We start from the raw sequence: 18,571 nt of genomic DNA on the forward strand, positions 1-18,571 counted from the left end.
ATACCAGAACCCAAGATAGAAATCAATATAGACCACTCCCTCATCACCTAATCCCAGTATTACTTTCAGCATACCATATTTGCTCTATCTGATCATGTGCAAGGGAACAAACATTGGATAAGTTCATAAACATTAAAAGGGAAATGTAGTGCCAGGCTCTTAAAATATAAACATGAAAATGAGTGTAAAGGATCCAGCCAGAAAAACAATAAAAAAATTATTGGATAGGGGGCAATAATGTAGAGGCAATGGTAGTCAATCAGAGAACACCTTTGGAAATTAAATAAAAGATATAAGGGTAGGTCTTAAAAGAATAAATAAAATCAGTTTTTAGAGGGATTGTAATGCCCCCCACAGTTAGAAATACAGTCACCTTCCAATTTCAGAAGTGACAGCAGATTTTTGAATGAGCAGGTGCTGTGTTACTCTGTATCTAAAATTCAGCCAGGCCCAGCACCTTCGAGGCTTTCAAAACTAATCATCCCAATTCAAAACTCAAAACCAGCCAGCTATATTATAGGCAGTTGATAGAAAGAGCATAAGGGGAGCACAATGTGGTTACAATAGCTCAGAGCTGTATCTGTCGACACTGATTGCATTCTGGACAAGCCCCAGCCACTGACATATCCCCACAAAAGATTTGTCAAGAGGAAAAATTCCCTCCAATGGTATATTCCCAACACCAATCCAGAAGGAACAGCAGGAATGGACAGTCTTTACTCAGTACAATTCTTAGAATTTTTCTCTAGTGGGAATAGCCTCCCTCAGAGCTTGTTGCTGGTGGATTTTTCCTCCCCTACTGTAATGAGCAGGATGTTCTGGCTGGTTTTTGCTTTAACAAAGTTGTGACAAATTTGCCTACCAGTGATGTAGGCTGTGCCAGCTGATTGGTTCCTGTTAGTGAGATTAGCAATACCACTTCATGTCCTTAATCTGCACTCACTGGGATTTCTGCTGGGAACAGCTTTTGCTGGAGAAACCTTATCCTGTCATTCAGAGAATGACAGAGTCACCAAATATATTTGGTTGGAAAGGATCTTCAAGGTCATCTAGTCTTACCCTCAACCCAACACTGAATTTGAATATATAAGGCAGTTCCCAGCCAAATTGTTTGACCCTAGTTACGGAAACACAGCAAAATATGTTGGAATATTTAGTCAACCTCTTGTGCTCATTTTCCTTTTTGTGCCTGGTTTCCATTAATACACTAAAGAAAGAATTAGAAACAGAAATGATCAGAGAAACAAGTTCACCAAGTCCTGAAGAACTCCAATAAGACATAAAATTTCTGCCTCCCTGAATTAGTATTCACAATGCATCTTTTTCTGAGGTTATAACTGCATTTCAGGGACAGAATTAACCTCCAGTGAGGCAGATATCCAAACCAGAAATAAACTAGCTGCTTTTGGAGCATCCTGATTTACCTGTTTTTTAGCTATCCAGCAGAGAAACTACACCAGACTGCAACCAGACATACATTTTATCCTATGCATGTTTCTGTAAACGTAGCTATGCATGTATGCAGAGTGTGAGTGCATTGATCTAGAGGCATGCATGCAATACTCTATAAGCAAAGGAAACAGTTTCACAAGAGGAAAGCTAGCAGCAGCAGAATTTCCTGTGATGAGAGTTAGGTTTGCCAGGCCCATGAACTGTTTGACATCTCTCCAATGAAAAATGTTAACCACAGACACCACACCACCAGGGCACAGCATTAAAGGCCACCAACAAGTCAATTGGCCAATATGCATTGCTGCTTTTTAGTAATATATCACAGCTTGTGCATTCTGGTTAAGATTTAACTGGTGAGTTAAATGGAAATGGTATTAATTATATGCTAGAACTATGTCAGCCTTCAAAACAGCTGTAGGCTTTTAGTCCAAGAAGAAAAAAAAAAAACAAACCCATAAAAGTGTTGTAAGCCCTGTTCCAAAGAGATGGGGTTAAGATATGACCACCAGACTGCTAGTTCTTACATGAGAAAAGCTTCCAAGGAGTCCATCTTCACCCCTTTTCTCCACCTCTTGTTGGGTCTCAGTTTCCCCCTCCAGAGCACAAAACCACACATGGCCAGGAATACAAGTGAAATTGCATCCAAATCTTTTTCCCTGCTTTTCCTTAGGTTATCTTTGTTTATTTGTTTTTTTTTGCCTAGACAGGCTGATAAAAGCTGTCAAGTCTTACATGGTTTTTCTAACCTCTGGCTGTGTGTAGCTATAGGAGCCTCACCTGAGAATCACCTGTGTGAGACCTCACTGAAAAGCCCTCTGTATGGCCAGTGTTTCTATTTTGTGTTCTCTCTGGGGTTATCCTCATGATACAATGAGACTCCTGAGGCTGCTGGCACTGGCAGAACCCTGGTTTTCTTAACCTTTCAATCAGGAGGGAAAGTGGTGGCAGCAAGGAGCGCAACCACAAAGATGTTGCATTTTGGGAAGGCAAAAGCCTTTCCCTCTCCTTCCCTGTTTTGTATAGTGCTGGTGGGCTGCGTTTTCAAGTCAAGGCACATGTTTTGATGATGATGACAACATAATGATGAAAAACTTGTAACTATTTTACTGGCAGCCTTGTTGCTTCGGAACAACACATTTGGTTTCTTCTCTGGTATTTTAGTTTTAGAAGTCAGTGACATCTGGCCCAGCATTCAGATCTCACCTGCAGTTTATCTCTGTCCTGACAGTTTTGAGGAGACTCTTACTAGCCCCTTTTTTTTTTTTTTTTTACGAAGCTCCCAGCCTTGTCTGGGATGTCATACAAAGAGGATTTATGCAATTGTTGTGTGAGGTGGGGATCTGAATGAGCTACCATCCATTGAAGGTGGTAAACACGAACCCAGGACAAGATCTAAGCTGTTATCTAATAACACCTGACACTGCCTGTTGAGAGGCCTCTCTAGTAACAAGAGTGTAATAATTCCTTACATTTCTTTGACAGTCACTCCTGGTGGTTCTGTTTGTGCCTTCTGCCCTCATTCTCCACACATCTGAATAGCTGGGAGGGTGCAGCTCTGCGTGGCATCGCTGACATGACACAAAGACGACGTTGTGAATGCTCACTCTACCCAAATATGACCAGCATGGCAAAGCACACACTCAACATCTGCTACAGATAATGCATGGAAGCCTAGAGAGGGGTTTTCTGAAATAGGAATCAGTATTTTCTATTTTACTTTATGGCAGGCATGGTTTGGTTCAATTATCTGTCAAGACACATGGGTTTTCATTTTTCAAAATGCTGGAGTATTTTGCCCCTAACTTCTCTTGAAAAATTTCATGAAATACATTTTGGCCATGTGCTTATCAATCCTCTTTGTGTGATGCTTCTTCAAAATAATACTGCTGTGCTTCCTGCTGTTGGAGAATTTTAGTACTGCCCCACATGTATCCCTTGCACTTTCTATCATTTCATGAAAAAAAAGAAACAACCCTCTACCAGCTTTGATGCATCTGTAGTCAAGCCTCTCAAGCTTTCCACCCAAAATAACTTGAACTACTGCTCAGAGGAACAGCTGGTTTCAACTAATTTTATAGTAATCTCTGTTGATGCAAGCTCATTTAGATGATGCTAAAATTCAGCTTTTTTTTTTTTCAGAAGAGCTGTTCTTAGCCTCTCTTAGGAGTAAATAGTGAAAAAGGAAGTTAGCTGTTATTTCTTTCATCCCATAAGTTTGACTCCAAATAAACCCTAGAATTAATGTGCAACTAGGAAAAGTTGGACTTTTTTTTTTAAGTGGAGGGGAAGGGACCATTTTAGAGATGGCCAACTTGGCTCTAGTTCAATTAGAGAGGAATGGAAGTTTTCAACCACAAAAAATGTGCATATTACAAATGTGAGTTGCTTATCTATGCAAAGAGTATTTCAAACATTTTTTTTTTTACCTCTGTACCGTCCTTTAAAGTCTCATAGTATGTTGTCTCATAGTGTGTTACTTATCAAGACCCAAGTATGTATCTTTGCAAGTAACCCCTTGGCTGGGGTCCCATAGTCAGCTCAAAGAAACCTTCTGATTGATACAGATACACTGATTACATAATGTGTAAAATGGTGAATCCATTTCCCTCATACATCTCAAGAACTATCAGCATCTGCTGACAAAAGCAGGTAGCAGGGCTTGCATTCCCTGTATTTTAAGTTAGAGACTTCTAAATAAACCACAATGATTTAATACTCTCTGTGCATTTAATAATTTAAATTATTGTGCAGATTGAAAGCCAGAAATCCTGGAAAGTATGTGTAGAGGCCATTTCTATTTTGCTTCTCTGATCTGCTCTTTCTCATAAGAAAACTCCCAGGGGCAGTGACTTCTTTTCTCTTGCTGCAGTTCATAGATAGGGTTTGAAGTTGACAGATATATAGCTTTTGATCATGGTTGTTTGGGGCTTTTTTTAAAGGCAATAAAGAACATAAAATGAAAGAGTACTTTTCTCTATGGAGGATGAAATGCCATTTGAGGCTTTAACTGCTGGTGATTATAACATAGTTCAGTTATGATATGCAAGAATAACTTTTAATGCCCTTAGCATAGTGTTATGTTAGAGCCATTTAAAGAACTATTTGTTTTCCAAAGCTTCCCAAGTTTTCTTACTTGCTGTGCTTTGGACCATGAATTGATTAGTGTGTATCATTTACCTGTGTTTATACCTAAGTTCACAGCAGACAAAACCTTTGACAAAGATCTCTGTATTTGATTAATAGTTCAGAATCTTTGTTGAGGGTTTTTTTTTTCTTCCTCTCCTCTTTATTTTTTATTTATTCCTACTTTGAAGTAAAAGAAACAGATTAGTTTGTGAAGAGATTAAGAAAAAAGAATTTAAACCTGATGAGATACAGTTGAGTAGATTGCAGTGATACCAATGGCCATGGACTTTCAGACTTCCTATTTCTACCAAGACAGGGAGATTGATATTCTACTTTTTGTTTAGAATGTGCTATATTAAAAACCAATTCAAATAGAGACAAGAAATTTGGAACAAACAGTCTGACAGGAAAAAAAAAAAGGGGGGGGGGATTTTAGAGTTTTGGGGTTGGTTGCTTACCCTCAATAAGGATGAGTATAAAATTGTATGCGGTTTCTTACCTTCAGCTCGTCAAATTTGGGCTCAAATGAAGCCAAACTCAGATTTAATTACTCCCTGGTCTGGATTTACAAAATTCCAATCGAAATTTGAGTCCCAAAGTGCTACTTAGCTTCCTGGCTATTAGGCTGCTACATTTCATATATATGTTGTACTTTTTTTTTTTTAAGATGTGTGGCAAGGTTAAGTCAACTGGTTAAGATCAGAATCAGCTTGAACCTTTATGTGCCTTATTGATAGTCTCATGATCAGCAGCTCTATAAGAGACACAGCAGTAAGAAATTTCAGTTTAAAACTGAGAAAGGTACTTTTCATCCTTCTCTCTCTTCAGCTGTATCTAGAAAAAGAAATTAATGAAACTGCTGGAAAAGGTGTCCCCCTTAAGTCATTCCTGATATGGATGAAGCCAAGACATGCTATAGTGCTGCAGCTGAAAATCCTTTGTTGTGTTGGTAAAGTAGCTGTACAGTTTCCTGTAGAACTTCTTTAAATGAAGTTATAGCCTTACAAACAGTAAAAAAAAAATCTGCTAGCAACAGGCCCTTTATCAAGTCTCCAGACAAACAGATCCATCTTTAGGACCAAAAAAAATGTGGTAACAAGGTAGACATTTTATATCTAAATGTTTCTTTGGTCATTGTAGCAGAAATAGTTGGCAAATGTGTATGCCCACTGTAATTGGCAAATAAAAGAATGAGAGGAGAAGCCCTAGAAAGGGGTATGGCTGCATTTTTATTCTGAGAACAAGAGACTGCTATACTCAGCTGGGTCTGGTGGTACTTTACATTCTCTCCTTTGTGCAAAATTTTGTTTGTCTGCTCTGAAGGAGGGAAAGAACAAAAAGTCTTATGATTTTCGTTCTCTGAAGTGTTTTGATCTCAGTGATTTTGATCTCTGCTAGGATTTTGTTTTGTGCCTTTTAGAGTACAACCATCCAAAGCATTTGTGCCACCCTTTTTTTCTATTTCTAAAGAGTTGAGAATGAGAAAGGAGTAAAGGGGAGAATAGGGTCTGCTGTCCATGGCTCACATTGAAAATCCCTTTTCATGATAGAAGTAGTAGTAAGGATCTATGTACTTGGAGTGGATGTTGTGTGGGAGAAACTGAGATTTGATAGACTTGGCATTAAATAATAATCTCTCTTCAAGTAGAATGTTTTCATTTCAGTAAGTTATGAAGAAAGTGGTGCTTTGAAACTAAAAGCCACGTGTGTGAACTGTTAGCTGGAGTAAAGGAATTTGTCATTCCCATGCATGAAAAGAAGAAAAAAGAAAGAAACAGACCAAAAACATTTATTTTTTTTTTTTTTTTAGCTTCCATAATTTGGCCTAACATCAAATCAGACCAGAGATACAGGCTAGCACGAGTTGCCTAGAGAGGTAGTAGAAGCCACATCCCTGGCAATACTCATTGTCAGGCTAGATGGAGCTCTGAGCAACCTGATGTTGTTCAAGATGTTCCTGCTCTCTGCAAGAAGGTTGGATTAGAGCCTGACAGATCTAACCCTAAGCATTTTATGGTGGTTGTCTTCTGGTGAGGCAGCTGAAAACATCCCTTCAGCAGAGCGGTTGTATCTCTACTAAGCTCTACTCACTTTTGAGAGTTTTTTTTTTTGTGTATCCTTAAACACTTGACAGGGGATTTGCTGTTTTCCATGCAAACTTCACAACTTTTGCTGTGATGATTCCCCAAAGTCACTATTAGTAAAATGGGGCTCGAGGGGGGCACTTTCTTCATTTTCATTTGGAAAATTAGGCACAGTGGGAATTGTTCTTTTTAATTTAAATAGAATATCAAATGCTGGAGGATAGGAAAAAGATATATTTTATGTGGTCCACTAGAGCAACATTGGGAGAGAAAAAAATAATCTACCTCAGTTAAATCAGCCACAATCCCTGCATATCATTAAACAGAATGGTTAAAAGAGTGACTCCCCTGGGACATCCACAGAAAGCTCAACAGGAGAATTGAAGGAAACTCTGTAGTTCTTCAATTTACATTCCAGGCCACTATTAGTTAGCCATTCAGCCTTTCTAGGCAACTGCTAAAAACACCTTTCTTTGTATCCAAAAAAAGAACAGTCAGTAATAATTTTGAACATAATTCAATCTAGTTAACAGTAGGCTGATTAGAAATCAGAAAATTAGGTTCCCTGAAGGATTGGCACATTAAAACATGAGACCAAATGCAACAAAATAAGCTAATGTACTTAGAAATACCTGTCAGTCTTTATGCCATCAGCTTATTGGAGATCTACCAGTATTTATATTTTTTTATACCATACTTTCTATGAATCAATGATAAGTACTTGATGCTTTGCATAGAAATTAGTTGTGGTCTATGTATTATCCCCTCTCTTGCTGTTTTAATGTGAGAAATCTTGATCTTCACCAACACCTTAAAAAGTCGAAACACTGAATTAAGGGAATTGATTTGGGTTTCTTGAGAGAGACTTTTGTTTTCCATTACTTTTGTATCCCCAATAGCATCATCTACTAACAAAGATGACAAGACATATATTAACAGCAGCCAAAGGACCTGGCTCAAATGTTAGCTGCATGCTTGTAGTGTTAAGACTCTCCAAAATTCACTCAAATCAGTATGATTTTGCCAAGTACAGGAGTGGATTTTTGGATTGATTCCATAATTGCTAAGCAAGTCTGAGCTGATGGTCTACAGAGAAAGTGCAATGATTCTCATAGAAATGGGCATAATTGTTGAAAATAATAAAGAGAAATACACAAAAGCCTGACAAAGATATACACAGTGTTGCTGTTTCTGTTTAGTCTGCAGCCTCAATGTTTGTTGGCTTACACAAAAACAAACAGATGTGGTGGAGCAGCTCCTCATTTCAGCCTCACTCCATGGGGAAACAAAGCTTGTAGGAGGATCCTGTTTGTCTGCCTTTTCACTGCCACATAATTTTAGCCAAATGTGGTTAGATGTGATGGATTAGTGCTCTCAAAGGTACTCTGCTCCTAGAAATGTCGCAGTTGTAGGCAGCTGAGCAGAGGAGATGGATTCTTTGTTGAGAGGATCTCTTCAGGGAGTGAAGATGCATGTGGGCAACCACATATTTGGTACCAGGGAATACACATTCACAACATACAAACCAAGTCTTTCAGGGATGAAGTAATTTCTACCCATGTTGAAGAAATGAAAACAAAACAGAAAAAAAACCCCAAACAATAACACCCCCTCCCCCCCCCCCCCCAAAAGAAAAAAACAACCCAAGAAAAATGTAGTTCTTAAGGGCAACAGGCTTATTAAAGATTCTGTACTTTAATTCATGTGTATATTTTAGCAGGCAACTACCACTGGATCCCATATTGTCTTCCTGGGTCATCCCTCTGGGAAAAACCAGACTTCTTAGTATTCTTCTTGTAACACATAGCTCAATAGCTTATGTACAAAATTGCTGGAGTGTACTCAAAAGTATTTGAAAGCTTCCTGAAGTGACGGAATAGATTTATGCTATTCCTTGAGTGTGACCTGAAATCCACACTTGCTTCACAGTCAGACTGTTTGGATTAGACTTTTCAGTTGTGTTCTAGACCATGCCAGAGGAGAAAGTGTTGTTAAGCATTAGCCCTCAGTGTGGTTCTTTGCATGTTTATTCCCCACTGTGCAAAGCATCCGAAGAAACCAGTGCTTTGCTACGTATCTCACATGGCCCTGTGACGAGGTCATTTGATCAACCTCCAGCAGATGAGTCAGCAAGAAGCCTTCTCAGCCCTCCCCCCCCAGGCAGGGAAGCACACGGTAGCTGCCACAGTAGACATTTCATAACCACCTCTGTAAACGTACTCTGTGCTTCAGTTTGCTTCTTGGTCAGTGCACCGACAGGCTACAGAGAGAGAATCTCTGCTCCAGCTCTCTGCGTGCAGATCGATCCAAGGTGCTCCACTGAAAGCCAGCTGGAGATCAGATGCTAGAGGATTTGTGGTCACAGGCTGTAAACTGTAATACGATCTCTATCAGAGCCCTTCCTCTTGAAATCATTTCTTTTGGCACTGGAGAGAAAATAAGGAGCAAAAACATTGCCATGTGCTGTATTGGTGCTGTTGCCAATCAGGCAATGAAGTTAAAAAGATACTCTTTTTAAGAACATTTTTTGGTCTCTTTAAAAGAAAAATACATGCATATGAATATATATAATTAGTTTAACTTCAGATAGACTATTAGCAATATGTTATACAGCAGCATTCAGACTTCTCACTTAGTGTGCAGCAACTTCTTCATTCAGCAGTCATATGCCAGGCAGAATCGCACTTTTGACTAGTGTGTGGTTGTTATCTGAGTTAATGCAACATGTGGGACTATTTTTTTGAGATGGATAGCAGTGTTTTTCACTGTTTACTCCAGTCAAAATGAAACATGGCCCTTTGTTGGGTCCCTTAGATTATTTACTCTCCTATTTCTTTTACATAATTTGCCAGGTTCCCTGGTGTTGCTCTTCCTTCTCCAGACTCCGCAGTTCTTTGGTAATAATACTTTCTTTTTTTTCTTCTACTTTCCTATGAGCACATATTTTTATCTCTTCTCTGTAATTCTGAATTTCTTTTTTTTTTTTTTTCCTCTTAGGCTTGAGAAACTTTGTCCTGCACACAGTACTCTATTACAGTTCTTTCCATTACTTGATTCCAAGTTAACTCCCCTGTTAATTCATCCTCACCAACCTAGTTGAAATACTCATTTGGTGTTTGCCAGTTATATATATTCATCCTTTAAAAGGGGAACTTGTCCTGCAGGGAACATGCTTGCTTATCTGGCTTATGCCATCCTTTATTGTGGGATGAACAAGTATGTCTCAACCTTGAAGAAGTCTGCTTGTGCAGGAGGACTAGAGTTTTTACATCAATAAAATAGTATCAATTTTGAAGTGAACTTTTTATAGGGGTGTACATATGAAACGCTGCACAGCTGTAACAATCATAACATCTTTTTTTTTATTCCACCTAACTGCTTGGGATAAATTAAGGATAGACAATATTTGAGTGGAAAAAAATTACGAAGACTCAGATTACTAAGTATAGTGGACAAATTGCTTTATCACTACCATTTCACTGAAATCCATGCTAGGGGGAATGTACCTGGGGGGGCAGTGGGGTGGAAAAAAAGTCATTTTTTTGCTAGCTTTATTTCCAGTGAGATTTCAAAATTACAGTATAGAGATGCTACATCTGAATGTCTCTGAAGTCTGTCTTCTCTCTTGCACACATTAGCTTAAGCCAGGTGTAGAAGCCACGAAAACACTGTTACAGAAATGCCAGGTCTCAGTGAACTCTGAGAGATTAATTTGTATTTGTGAGCAGAACAATAGAGTAAAAGCACCTCCATATCCTGTGTTTTACCTGGAACAGTATTCAGTGCCCACTGAAAATTCCCACATTCAAATAGAAACAGGCTGGAAGTGTCTTATGAAGTGATGCTGTGGTCTTACTTGTTAGCCTCAATCTGCTTCATGTTTTAGCAACTAAAATCTTAATGTTGTGAAAGTTTGAAAAGCCTTTTCACTTCCAATGTAGTTGCAACTTTTTTTTTCAAATGTAAGATTTTCTTTATGGATGACAAAACAGCTGCACAATCCTGGGGTTTCTGATGAACAACATAACTAGGGCTGTTTGCATAGGAAAAAATAACTAGAGAGATGATTGAGTTAATAATGGACTACAAAATACATCTTTAATGCATGCACAAGAAGGATTTGTGAAGTTCTAAAAGGAATATGTTCTGTGGTTGTCAGGACTTTTGTTACATTTCCACGCTTTTATGTCATGTCCTAATCCTTTCCCCAGCAAATTTGATGTCAGCATTTCTGTTGATGTCAGCGGGAAGCAATCAGAACAAATCGGTGAAGCTGACGATTTGTGTGTCTTTAAATTGGCAGCTTTTAAAATCTATGGGTTTGTAATGTTATTGGCTTCCTGCTTGTCCCCTCAAAATTATATTTCATGCATCATCCAATGAATGCAAGCAGCATTTTAAAAACAAAGGTCTGTATTTCACTGATCAGCTTTTCTGTCATCCTAAAGGCTTAGATTTCGCTAATGTGGGATTTACATTTTAAAAGTATTCAGTCTTGCCCTCTATTGTACAGTTTTCCATGGAAAGTGTCTCCCAAACTCCAACTGCAATGAAGAGCATTCAGGGAAATGCCCATCCTAAGGAGTTAGTGTAGTTGTTTTGCCAGTAGTATTCCAAAATTACAATAGAGACCCAACACTACAAATATATAAGTAAGTAAAATTGGACAGCTACTCTGCCGCTTGTAGGATGAGAAGTGCACAATCTTTCTTTTGGTATGTGGATGTATCTTTCCAAGTTGCAATAAACACATTTAGATCTCTAAAATATTTCTATTTCCAATGAAGGGAATTTAATTTTTTTCCACGTGTCACTTGTACTCCATTCAGGTGTTTTCTCACTTTCTCCTCTTCCTTCCAAAGCACACGTAAGCTATGTAACTAACTCCACTATGAAATGGAACAATACTTTTTAAAATATAAAATGGCCTAAGTTAAAACATACTTTGAGCAGCCTGGAAATGGTCCAAGGTCGAAAGAGGCTGTTTTGAATGGCACTATGCACTTAAGGCTGGTTATCACATTGACGCTCTTATCCATGATTAGTAACTCATGTAGGAGCACACACTCCAACAAATATAGAGAGGGTATTATGGACTCTGCTGATTTCAGTCCTAGAAAAATAAACTGGTAGATCTTTGTTTTCATTTGTATGTGTTTTTTTTTTTTTTTCCCTAGCTCTTTCTGGTCCTATAAGATCTCCAAAAAGTCCATGCATATGGGAGGTGTGTAGTCCTGCTGCTTTACAGCAAGGCTTCCCACTGACAGGGACAGCAGTAATTAGCCAGAGAAACAATGGTCACATTATAACACAGACGTTTTTGCAGGGAGGTTGTGTTTTTTTTTGTTTTTTTTTTTTTTTTTTTCAGTATAAAAGCTCAGTGAGAGCTGTTTGTTACATGGGCTGCTTTATCAAACAGTTTATTCAGTCTCTCCAATCTGCTTTAATTTTAAACAGCTATTTAAAGTACTTGGGAAAATCTGTGGGTTTGATAAATAGTATAGTGTTATGCATTTTTACTATATGAGTAAGGTTCCCTAACCCTTGCAAATAAACTTGAAATTGAAAGAATTCTGGAGATTAATAACCCAATGCAGGCTGATGTTTTACCATGGGGTGAGCTCACCCTTTGAATAATGAACAAATTAACCTATGCAAGCCATAAAATTCTTCCCAACTTAACGATGCCCATCAAAATTCTTCCACTTCAGACATTCATGAGTTATCATGTAATGGATATCAAACTCTGTTTAATGTTAGGCTTTTTTTTTCCTCCCCTTCTTCTTTCTTCTCATTTCCTCTTTTGTTCTTTCATTCCCTTTGCCCTTTCTATTTCCAGTGTGGTGTTAGAGCAAATGCCTCCTAATTGTTCATGACCTATTTTTAGGTTTGATTAGTGTATAGAAACTGTTGGGAAAAACTTAAATATTTAATTTCTGCTTTCCTTAACTGAGTCAAAGAGCTGAAAAGGCCATGGGTGACTTAAATTTACTCCCTTTCCCTCAAACTGAGTGAAGCAGATTAAATGGGTTACGATTATGACCAAATACTGACTTTTCAAAAACTCCTTGAGTAGATGTATATAGCTGAGCTGTTTCAAGTTTTGGCAGTCTCGTTTTGCTGAGCTTTGTGCCAATATTTCCTTCAGTTTTAGTCCAGATGGGTTCACACCCCGAGATTTAACTGTGCCTTTCAGGACTGAGCAAACTCAAACTCTCAACTGAAATTTAAGGAAAATGACCTGTACTTGAGAGCCATATGAAACCACTTAAATCCAAAGCTTCAATTGCCCCAGGTTTGTTTGAAATTTAGGCCAAAGTAATGTATTAAAGCTACAAAGCTTACCTGCCTTTTGTCAGATCGACCCAAGTTTCAACTGAAGTCCATACCCATTTTCTTTGTGAGTATTGCAAGCGTTGCCTATGGTAACATCAGAGCCTATCCCTGTTCTTTAGCACCAGGAGGAAGCAGTTCAAATCCCTTGTTTGCTAGACAGTCCAAGGAACAGTGTTGTGGGGAGGTCACTTTCAGCTTCCTGGTGCACATGATGAAATGAAAACCCAGGCCAAATCAGAAAATTTTAATTGAAAAAATAGGCTTAAACCATGTGGAAAGAAAAAAAAAATCAAGTGTTGTTGTATTTTTTTTTTTCCCCAGCTTGTTGTTTAACTTCTGAATAGTGAGCTGACTCATTTTGAATGAAAAGTAGATTAGGAAAATGTATATTGGAGTTACAGTCTCAGTGAGAAGTAATCTCATTATCAAGGCCTCGTCCTATGGTCTATCTTGACTTTCCCAAGTTTCGCTATGGACCTACTCATCCTCTGCTCTTGTCCTCTTACACACTTTCTCCACTCTGAGGAAAGAGGGGAAGGATTTATCAGCAGCAAATGCCACTGTGAGTTTTGTTCTATAATCAGTGTTCTTGCCCAGAGGAGGTGTGTGCTATCTGAAGTGCTGGGCAAACCCTTTGGACTCTGTTAGGGGATTTGAAATTCCATGAATACAAGGATGATTGTGAGACAGGAACATCTCGCCTCCAAAGAGAGGATGAGAGACCAGGAGCTGTTTAGTCTTGAGAACAAAAGGCTGAGAGGGGATCTTATCCACATCTATAAATATCTGTGGGATGGGTGTCAGGATGAAGGTGACAGTCTCTTTGTGGTGGTGCCAAGGATAGGACAAGGAACATCATGTACAAGCTAGAACACAGGAGTGTCCATCTCAACAGGAGGAGACCCTTATGATGAGGGTCTTGGAACATCAGAGCACTCTGCCCAGAGAGGTTGTGGAGTCTCCTTCTCTGGAGACTTTCCAGGCCCTCCTAGATGCGTTCCTGTGTGGCCCATCCTAGGTGATCTTGCTTTGGCAGTGGGGTTGGACTGGATGATCTCTGGAGCTTCCTTCCAACCCCTAACTTTCTGTGAGTCTGTAATGCTGTGATTTAGATAAATACTTTTTTTCACTAGAGAATTCACTCGTAGCATGTGTTCACCTTAAGAAAGAACTTGTGTTCAGAAGCTCTGTTTTAAAATATCTCCAGATTAGGATTAGGTAACTACCCCATGAGGCACACACTTGTCTTGCAGAATATCTCAGAACTGAATCGTGAAGCACTGTGAAAGGTTGCTTCATGAGCGCTGGGAACTTGCCCACTGTCTTGAAGATACGGACCTTAACCTCAAAATCTGTATGACTTTAAAGAAAAAACTATAGGTAAGAATTGCTCCTTTTGTTTCAGCAAATAATTCTCACCTCTCTCTCACTACTGGTATTTGGGGGTCCTGCAGACCCAGTTTGTGTTTTGCCAGCTCCGTTCCCCATTTCCAATGCTGTTTGCCTCTTGAGTTCTTAGCTACCAGCTCAGAAAAGTGAGTCTTCCCAAATGTGCAAAAAGAGCAGCCAGAAAAAAAATAATTCATGTTCCTCTAGAGGAGGAGAGCCCTGTGCACACACATATATATCTTGGCATACACCCACACACACAGGGAGAAGGTCGAACCACGGGGAGGAACAACAAGCATCTCACTACTCTCTTCACTGATCCTATCACACGCATGAGAGAGGAGAAAGTGAGTTTCCCCATCTCTAATTACCTCATACATCCACCTCCCACCACACATACTGCAGCCACTGATCCTGTATGTGTCCAAGAATATATTGGAGAAACATAATCTGTCAATCAGATTAAGTCAAGGTTAGATGCCTGGAAAAACAGAATTTTCTGGTGGGTGCTTGGATAATATTCAGGGGGTTAGTGTGTAAATCAAGCATGAGACTTTGCAGGACTGACAGGTGAGGTGCACTTAATTTTTCTTCTGCGGATGCTTTTGCACGGCTGTTTTTCCCTGTGTCTGATTTCACAGATAACTGTCAAGTTTCTGAAGAGCAAAAAGAGGATTGTCAAGCCCTGGGTGGTGGCTAGAGCTAGTATTATATTTTTTTTTTTATGTTTAGCTGCTTAACAGCTGCTCCAAGACTGCCATTAGCATTTGATGAGATTGGTAAAGTTTATTTTAGAGGAGTTCAGTAAAGTTGTTTTTCTCCCATTGGAGAACTGAAGTAACAAATAGATGATATTTCACAGATCTCCAGGGATATCTGTGCTGTGTAGTAGGAGGTCCTAGCAGCTCTGCATTGATGAGTAAGCCATGCTAGTCAGCATCAGGCAAGATAACTCCACAGACTTAACCTGAGGAGATGCAGTGGCATTCCTTATTTTTACGTTCTTTAAGCTCCATTTGTGCAGCTACATCATCGTTATGGATGTTCTCCTCACAATTTCTGTGCAATAGGGAAAATGCAAAATCCAAGGTTCTTCATCCTTTGCCTGGTGAAAGTGGATCTTTGTGCCCATGACAAGCTATTCATGTGACAGCTGTTTGTAGCTGCTTTCTGAGAGGACTTCAGGCAGCACGATGTCTGAAGGGACAACTGTTCAGCCAGAGCTATTCAAGCTAAAGGTAGTGAATGTTTCCAGCACTGTCTGGCCCTAGAGAGCATGCTTGGAAGTACTTTGTCTATGACATACTTTCAAGATCTGGGGTGAGATAATGGCTCCACTAAACCAATGGTGAACTTCCCAGAGTATTTGTGGGGCCAGGGCTCCACACCTTTGGTTTTCCATAGAAGAGGGAGACCTGATCATGTAAGACTTGAACAGTGCTTAAACTGAAATAAGATCTGCCTATGACAGCTTGAATGGACATAATACCATAGCAGGTTGCTGCCTAATTCTGGCTCTTATGTAAAATTTGTGGACAGATAATCTACAACCACTAAATTTTGCAATCCTTGTTGGTTTGGTACACCCTGGGACACTGTTAAGTACATGAAATGGGATGCTCTAGGATGACATAAATTCCATGTTGTATGTACATATGCTATGTATTAATTAGAGTAACATGCCTCCCTGGTAATTATTTTCATTGTTGAAAAAGTCAATTTTGTGTCAGAGTGCCACAGAAGGGTTCTGAAAGCTGTTATCTCATAAGAGGCTGAAGAGGTTTTAGGACACTTTAAGGACGAGTTGGCCTCAGGCCCTAGAATAACTATAACAATTTTCCAAAGCTCTTTACTGCTTTTCTTGTTTGGTCTCTGAAAGCTTGAAAATAGATTGAGGCCAAAAGCACATTCTCCTCTCTAGCTACACATCAACTATGTTCATATGGCCAAACTGTACAGTTCTCAATCTCCTTTTTGGTTTTCAAGTGACTTTAGAGTACATGTACACCATTGTGCATAAAGTTCTGGCACTTTTGTAGTGCTGATAGCAGCTTTGTGCCTAGTCCACACTCACAGGAGTTCTTCTCAGTGTGTCTGTCCCTCAGAGTTCTGAGGATATTTTTGGTTTGGATTGATATTAAATGAACCTTCCTGGAGTTATTTTCTCTCTTTTTTTTTTTTTTTTTTAACCTTTTCTTTTTTTACCCTTTTCTTTCCCTCACTGTAAATGAGTTCTTAGGGCACACTAGTGAATATGCAGTGAGCAACTGGTAGGGCTTCTGCTTCATCAAGGCTGAAACATTTTTTTGCAAACCTCTTCAGCAGTCTCAGAATGCACAGTGATTTCTTATTCTTTATTGGAGACCTGACACATGTAAACAGGGAGAGGAAAGATTTAGGAGCTGATAATGTATGTAAACTGAGTGCACAGCCTCTGTACTCTATTTCTAAGTGATTTTTTTCCACCCGGCATAACGGTGTTGAAGACACCTTTTGAAGTTTGCTATCAGACTTCTAGTTAGTGATGCACAGAGAACAGTGACAGCCATGACAGCTAAAAGCTCTAACAGAGCTAGGTAATAAACTAGTACATTGGCTGTCAGGAGTATTTGAATACCAGAATGGCCTTCCCATCCTAGCTGAAGAAAAAAAAAAAAAGGAATTTTCAATATAAATTCATAGGATTGTCCTAATATGTCTGTTACCTGAATGCCTCTACAGTCTCACAACCTCAGTATATTTATCCTGAGACATACATGAGAGATGAGATTCAGAAGCAGAAAAGCTTATGGCAGCTCAGAGACGAGTCCTTGCTCATTTAATCCACTTACATGTGGCTAAATTTGCCTCTGCTGCAGTGCTGAGGACCATGTTCACATGGTCTAAACTCAGCTCAATGCTCCAGCCTTCCCTTATCTGCTGGCTTTCTGAGGGAAGTGATCAAAGAAGACAAAGCAGTCCTGGGTTCAATTCCTTGTTCTGTTAATGAGCCCTACCCTTAGGATGTGTCCTCACTGCATAATTCATTGGTGTGAAAAGGTCCTGTTCCAGTCCTGAAGACACATCACATATGTCTTGTGGCGGAGCAGTGTCTTGTGCCCTGAGCCAGTATGACTAGTTCTCCAGGAAGTCTGACTTCTAAATGGTGTCATACAATTAGTTTCCATCTTATCATCCACAATGCTGATGAGCTATAAAATCATGCTGATCAGCAGGCTCAGTAGTAGTTCACCTATTCTTCCAATAACAGAGTCCTTCCTAAGCCTCCACAGGTGGTCTGTACAGTGACGGTCAACACGAAACAAACAGCCAAATGCTGTCAGCTCACATCCATGTCAGCAGAGGCTCGAGTGTGCCCTCAGGCTTAGTTGCAGTCCAGTTCCTAATATCCTCCAGGCTTATCTAAGGTTTTTGTAACTGGAGTTGTCAGAGGGTGAAAACATGTTCAGGTGTTATTGGTAAGCACTGTGTTTTATTCATCACCTCAATCCTCTAGCTCATCCACTGAGCAGAAGTAGTATGTTGTGAGATTATCTGTACTACTTTCCCCCAAGAGTTTAGAGAGCTCTTTGATTGAAAAAAAGGTTAAGAAAGGTTATTTTTTATGATAGCTGTTTAGCCAAAATGTTATTAATGTTGAAAAAACTTTTATTCTATGTAATTGAAGAGGAACAAAATAATTTTACAGCTGCACAAGACAAGAAATATGATTTAAAAGACTTCTCTGAGTCTTACAGGAACTTCTGGAGAAGTTAAAAAAGGACATAGAGAAATGTGTCTTCAGGGTCCTTCACATAAATATTTTGCCTTAAATTTCAATCCCAAGATTAATTGTCTCCAGTCTCCAGCCTTACTTCCAGTGCATCAGAGAGCAGTCCAGAAGCAAACTCAGCAGTTTTTTGCCTTCTTAGTGGAGCATTAATCTGTAATTTTTGTGATTTAATAACATACTTAAAGAAGTTTTCTTGGCTAAAGTAGGATACATATTGCTGACGACCTCTAATGCCCTTCCTTTCTGTGAACCAAAGGCCTGAATCGTTCGGTCTCTAATATGTGCAGAGAGACCACTAGAAAGGATGAAATCCAATATAAATAGATGGCAATTGTCGATGAGGTCAACTTTCAAGCTGTGATTTATTTTACTCAGATGCCTGAAATGAGTGGCTAGACTATATTTAAAGAAT

Source organism: Indicator indicator, chromosome 25 (assembly GCF_027791375.1).
Source record: "Indicator indicator isolate 239-I01 chromosome 25, UM_Iind_1.1, whole genome shotgun sequence".
Taxonomy (NCBI): domain Eukaryota; kingdom Metazoa; phylum Chordata; class Aves; order Piciformes; family Indicatoridae; genus Indicator; species Indicator indicator.